Raw genomic sequence first — 7,248 nt, 5'->3', positions numbered from 1 at the left:
ATCCCGTGCCCACCTGGCCAGAATCCCTTGTCCCGCGGAACAGGGACCCCGCGAGAAACCCCGGTCTGCGGCAGAGTCTAACTTCTTGAGTTCTTTATACATATTGGATATTAGCCCTCTATTGGATGTAGGGTGGGTAAAGATCTTTTACCAATCTGTTGGTTGCTAAATCTGTTGGTTCCTGTTTTGTCCTATTGACAGTGACTGTAGGATGCCGACCAGCAGCTTCCTACTAGCGTGGGTTTCCACGAACCGGGAATGTGAGGGACCTGCAGTATGGGGGAAGCAGAGAAAAGGGGGCACACACCAAGAGACGTTCCTCATCAAGGTGCACTTTACTTAAGGACGGGAGAGGATTTATACTCAAAGGCATCACAGGTAAGCAATTGGCATTTAGGTGATAATAAGACATCAAAGCTCAGTATGGATACAAAGGAATCCAGGAAGGGGAAGAAAGATCAAAGAATCACGGCTTCGAAAGAAACAGGTATCTGGTTCTTGAGTCAATTTGCATGGGCTCCAACCCCCCAGCGCGCAGAGGCTAGCTGTCAACTTGTAGTTTCGGTTTGAGAATCTCCGAGAGCACAGCAGGGCTTCCCACAAGTGACTTTTGCCTTACAGAAGCTTTTCAATTTTATGAGGTCCCATTTGCCAATTCTTGATCTTAGAGCATAAGCTATTGGTGTTCTGTTCAAGAAATTTTCCCCTGTGCCCATGTGCTCAAGACTCTTCCTTACTTTCTTTTCTATTAGTTTCACTATCTGATCTTTTGTGGAGGTCCTTGATCCACTTGGACTTAAGCTTTGACAAGGAGATAAGAATGAATCGATTTGCATTCTTCTACTTGCTAACTGCCAGTGAACCAGCACCATTTGTTGAAAATGCTATCTTTTTTCCACCGGATGGTTTTAGCTCCTTTGTCAAAGATCAAGTGACCATAGGTGTGTGGGTTCATTTCTGAGTCTTCAGTTCTATTCCACTGATCTCCCTGCCTGACACTGTACCAATACCATGTAGTTTTATCACAATTGCTCTGTAGTACAGCTTGGGGTCAGGGATGGTGATTCTGCAAGAAGTTCTTTTATTGTTGAGAATAGTTTTTGCTATCCTAGTTTTTTGTTATTCCAGATGAATTTGAGAATTGCTCTTTTCAACTCTATGAAGAATTGAATTGGAATTTTGATGGGGATTGCATTGAATCTGTTGATTGCTTTCGGCAAGATGGCCATTTTTACTATATTAATCATGCCAATCCACGAGCGTGGGAGATCTTTCCATCTTCTGAGATCTTTGATTTCTTTCTTCAGAGACTTGAAGTTCTTGTCATACAGACCTTTCACTTGATTAGAGTATTTTGTATTATTTGTAACTATTGTGAAGGGTGTTGTTTCCCTAATTTCTTTCTCAGCCTGTTTATCTTTTGAGTAGAGGAAGGCCAATGGTTGGTTTGAGTTAATTTTATATTGAGCCACTTTGCTGAAGTTGTTTTATCAGTTTAGGAGTTCTCTGGTGGAATTTTTGGGGTCACTTAAGTATACTATCATATCATCTGCAAATAGTGATATTTTGACTTCTTCCTTTCTAATTTGTATCCCTTTGACCTTCTTCTGTTGTTTAATTGCTCTGGCTAGGACTTTGAGTACTATCTTGAATAGGTAGGGAGAGAGTGGGCAGCCTTGTCTAGTCCCTGATTTTAGTGGGATTGCTTCAAGATTTTCTCCATTTAGTTTGATGTTGGCTACTGGTTTGCTTTATATTGCTTTTACTATGTTTGGGTATGGGCCTTGAATTTCTGATCTTTCCAAGACTTTTATCATGAAGGGGTGTTGGATTTTGTCAAATGCTTTCTCAGCATTTAATGAAATAATCATTTGGTTTTTTTTTTCCTTTGAGCTTGTTTATATAGTGGATTATGTTGGTGAATTTCCATATATTGAACCATCCCTGCATTCCTGGGATGATGCCTACTTGATCATGATGGATGATCATTTTGATGTGTTCTTGGATTCAGTTCATGAGAATTTTATTGAGTATTTTTGCATTGGTACTCATAAGGGAAATTGGTCTAAGTTCTCTTTCTTTGTTGGCTCTTGTGTAGTTTAGGTATCAGAGTACTTGTGGCTTCATAGAACAAATTGGGTAGAGTTCCTTCTGTTTTTATTTTGTGGAATAGTTTGAAGAGTATTGGTATTAGGTCTTCTTTGAAGGTCTGATAGAACTCTGCACTAAACCCATCTCGTCCTGGGCTTTTTTTTGTTGGGAAAATATTAATAACTATTTCTACTTCTTTAGGGGCTATAGGACTGTTTAAGTCATTTATCTGATCCTGATTTAACTTTGGTACCTGGTATCTGTCTAGAAAATTGTCCATTTCATCCAGGTTTTCCAGTTTTGTTGAATATAGGCTTTTGCAGTAGAATCTGATGATTTTTTGGATTTCCTCAGTTTCTGTTGTTATGTCTCCCTTTAATTTCTGATTTTGTTAATTTGGATACCGTCTCTGTGTCTTCTGGTTAGTCTGGCTAAGGGTTTATCTATTTTGGTGATTTTCTCGAAGAACCAGCTCCTGGTTTGGTTGATTCTTTGTATAGTTCTTTTTGTTTCCACTTGGTTGATTTCAGCCCTGAGTTTGATTATTTACTGCCTTTGACTCCTCTTGGGTGAATTTGCTTCTTTTTGTTCTAGAGATTTTAGATAGATGTGCTATCTAAGGTGCTAGTGCATGCTTTCTCCAGCTTCTTTTTGGAGGCACTCAGAGCTATGAGTTTTCCTCTTAGAACTGCTTTCATTGTGTCCCATAAGTTTGGGTTTGTTGTAGCTTCATTTTCATTAAATTCTAAAAAGTCTTTAATTTCTTTCTTTATTTCTTCTTTGACCAAGTTATCGTTAAGTAGAGTGTTGTTAAGTGTATGTAGGCATTCTATTGTTTATGTTGTTATTGAAGACCAGCCTTAGTCCGTGGTGATCTGATAGGATGCCTGGGATTATTTCAGTCTTCTTGTATCTGTTGAGGCCTGTTTTTGACCAATTATATGGTCAATTTTGGAGAAGGTACCATGAGGTACTGAGAAAAAGGCATATTCTTTTGTTTTAGGATAAAATCTTTTATAAATATCTATTAAATCCATTTGGTTCATAACTTCTGTTAGTTTCACTGTGTCACTGTTGAGTTTGTTTCCCTGATCTGTCCATTGATGAAAGTAGGGTGTTGAAGTCTCCCACTATTATTGTGTGAGGTGCGTTGTATGCTTTGAGCTTTATTAAAGTTTCTTTTATGAATGTGAATGCCCTTGCATTAGGAGCATAGATGTTCAGAATTGAGAGTTCTTCTTGGTAGATTTTTCCTTTAATGAGTATGAAGTTTCCTTCCTTATCTTTTTTGATTACTTTAGGTCGAAAGTGGATTTTATTCAATGTTAGAATGGCTACCCCTGCTTGTTTCTTGAGACCATTTGCTTGGAGAATTGTTTTCCAGCCTTTTACCCTGAGGTAGTGTCTACCCTTGTCACTGAGGTGAGTTTCCTATATGCAGCAAAATGTTTCATCCTGTTTACATATCCAGTCTGTTAGTCTATGTCTTTTTATTGGGGAATTGAGTCCATTTATGTTAAGAGATATTAAGGAAAAGTGATTGTTGCTTCCTGTTATTTTTGTTGTTAGGGATAGAATTATGTTTGTGTGGCTATCTTCTTCTTGGGTTTGTTAAAAGAAGATTATTTTCTTGCTTTTTCTAGGGTGTAGTTTCCCTCCTTGTGTTGGCGTTTTCCATCTATTATCCTTTGAAGGGCTGGATTTGTGGAAAGATATTTTATAAATTTGGCTTTGTCGTGGAATACTTTGGTTTCTCCATCTATGGTAGTTGAGACATTTTCTAGGTATAGTAATCTGGCCTTGCATTTGTGTTCTCTTAGGGTCTGTATGACATCAGCCCATGATCTTCTGGCTTCAATAGTATCTGGCAAGAAGTCTGGTGTAATTCTGATAGGCCTGCCTTTATATGTTACTTGGCCTTTTTCCCTTACTGCCTTTAATAGTCTTTCTTTGTTTTGTGCATCTGGTGTTTTTATTATTATGTGACAGGAAGAATTTCTTTTCTGGTCCAATCTATTAAGAGTTCTGTAGGCTTCTTGTATGTTCATGGGCATCTCTTTCTTTAGGTTAGGGAAGTTTTCTTCTATGATTTTGTGGAAGATATTTACTTGCCCTTTAATTTGAGAATCTTTAATCTCTTCTCTACCTATTATTCTTAGGTTTGGTCTTCTCATGGTGTCCTGGATTTCCTGGATGTTTTGGGTTAGGAGCTTTTGGCATTTTGCATTTTCTTTGACTGTTGTGTCAATGTTTTCTATGGTATCTTCTGCCCCTGAGATTCTCTCTTCTATTTCTTGTATTCTGTTAGTGATGCTTGCATCTATGACTCCTGATCTCTTTCCTAAGTTTTCTGTCTCCAGAGTTGTCTCTCTCTGTGATTTATTTGTTTCTAATTTCATTTTTAGATCCTGGATGGTTTTGTTCAATTCCTTCACCTGTTTGGTTGTATTTTCCTGTAGTTCTTTAAGGGATTTTTGTGTTTCCTCTTTAAGGGCTTCTACCTGTTTACCTGTGTTCTCCTTTACTTCTTCAGGGGAGTTATTTATGTCCTTCTTAAAATCTTCTATCAGCATCATGAGATGTGATTTTAAATCCAAATCTTGCTTTTCTGGTATATTGGTGTATCCAGGACTTGCTGTGGTGGAAAAACTGGGTTCTGATGATGCCAAGTGGCCTTAGTTTCTACTGGTAAAGTTCTTGTGCTTGCCTTTAGCCATCTGGTTATCTCTAGTGTTCATTGGTCTTGCTGTCTCTTGCTAGAGCTTGTCCCTCCTGTGGTTCTGTAAGCCTGTGTCAGCAGTCCTGGGAGACCAGGTCTCTCCTAGTGGAACCTATGTACAAAGGGCTGTTGGACAGCCCCAGTTCCCTGGTGCAGTTGGTGACCCGAAGGATCCCGTTCCAGCTGCTCCACTGCTCCTGTGCCTCATGCACTCCTGGCCAGCCCCACCTTAGACAGTCATTGGAGATAAAGTGGCTATCCCACCTCTGAGCCCAGGACTGAGAGCAGTGTACAGCTATCAGGCTCCTGGTTGCAGAAGGCGACTAGAAGCAGAATTTAATTTTTTTAGATGTGTAGCTTAATGTTTTTCATCAAACTAGAAATTTTCATCCATTGTTTTGCAACATGTTTCTGATCCTACCTTATGTCCTGCATTCTTCACACATGGTATGCATAAAGGCATCCCATGGTCCTCTAGGGTTCTTTGGCTTGCTCAGTCTCCACCAGTCAAGTCTCAAATTGCCTCTGTTTTTTGTTGGTTCAAATCTACTGCTGTGCCTCCTGCAAAGTTCCATTTTGCTTAATTTATTTCCATTTCTCTTTCAACTTCAAAGTGTCTGTATTGCTATCTTTTTTACATTATGTACATCTAAAAATATTGGTGCTCACTGCGGGCTAAGACATTTTTGCCACAGTGTCTTACTTGTGTAAGCATGGTTTTCTTCAGCTGTTTGAGCATAGTTACAAAACCTGCCTATGTTCATATGCTCACATGGAAGTATGCTCATTCTAGGTGTGAACAGACAGTTCATCTCAGTGGCAAGTTTTCCTTCTTCCTCTTTGTTCCAGGCTAGGCTACACTTTCCTGATCTGTCCTTGTTTTTCTTTGTGCTGTGCTTCTGGTTTGGTTCGTTGGTTTGAGCATTTCTGGTGTTCTAGAATATGATACTGGCTACTGTGTTTCTTTCTCTTGTTTTCTTTAAACCTTCTCCACTCCTGTTAGTCTCCACTTGTTACTGGTGATTGCTTTTTAGGATGCTCTGAAATGTAAATGCTGCTAGAATCTAATACAACCAAATTAGGAATTATTCTTGAGGACAGTGTTTGAAGTTTGTGGCCTGAAGTCTTCCTTTGTAGTTGTGTGTTTTCCTGGTTGTCTGGGAAACAAGATGGCCTATGATTTAGCTTGTTTCTTTCAACATAATTTTCCACTCAGTCAGACCTACAATATAATTTTTAAAAAGTTTCTCTTTCTTCCTCTTGCAGATACCCTTCATCAATATGTTTTTCTGACCCAGTTTGGATCTGCATTTTTCTAGGCTCATTAAACATATATCACCCTAGGATTTCTTTTGCCATCTTTCTGAGAATTCTTTTTGTCTTGGAGATCCTAAAAAGTCTACTCCGAAGTTATTACCAGAGAAAAAGAAGTCTTGAGTCTAGACAGAAATAAAACATAGATATGTATGTTTATAGCAGCACTATTTAAAATAGTCTAAAGCAGAGCAATGCAGAGATCCATGACTGTACAAACCCTATAAAGTGTTAATATAGCCACATAATAAAATACTATAGCACAAAAAAGGATACCATGATGAAGCATCTACAGCCAGAATGGGCCCGAACATCTTTTTTTTTTCTTTTTTAGGTATTATTTTAATGTCTTTAAACATAAACTATCTTTTAAAAAAAAAAACTTTTATTGCATTATGATGAGAAAAGTTACATGATTTCAATTTATCTGAATTTGTTAACATTTAAAAACATATTTCAATTAAATATAATTGAATCACATTCTTGTTTCTGTTTTGTACCACTGCTCCTCCCAGCGATCCCCCCTTCAATACCTACAATATCTTTTTTGTAATATTCCTTAAAATTTATAAAATATTATAACAATAAAAATAAACATTATAAAAGTTGTTTGATATAAAACAACAATCAATTTAACAGTCTTATGTAGGTGCTCGTCTACAGCAATAGCGAAAATACATTTTTCTCAATATAAATTTTAAATAACTCCAAACATATTAACTGTATACTTAAATGAGCATGAATATATAGTCTTTTTGTTTGTTTTGTATTTAGTAGAGTTTAAAATCTTGGCTCTTACATTGGTACAAGCCCAAAATAAGAACAATTTTTAGACATTGGGTTTCATTGTAATAAGACTGTATTTCAATGACCCTCATATCAACAAAGGATTTTACCTCCATCATAGTTAAGCTGAGAGTTGATAGTTCTGCTGCACCAAGAAATGAATTGTAGGCTCGATTTTTGGATACAGACTTCCTGCTATGGTCAAAGCTATTTGACTTGAGTATGTGACTTAATTCTCAGCCAACAGAGAACAGGCTACATTCATTTAAGAAATAGTGAAGGTATTAAGATGGTCTATCCATAAAGTCATTCACCAACTGTTTCAATGAACAATGGTT

Source organism: Mastomys coucha, unplaced genomic scaffold (genome assembly GCF_008632895.1).
Source record: "Mastomys coucha isolate ucsf_1 unplaced genomic scaffold, UCSF_Mcou_1 pScaffold8, whole genome shotgun sequence".
NCBI lineage: Eukaryota > Metazoa > Chordata > Mammalia > Rodentia > Muridae > Mastomys > Mastomys coucha.
This window is presented reverse-complemented; position numbering follows the sequence as displayed.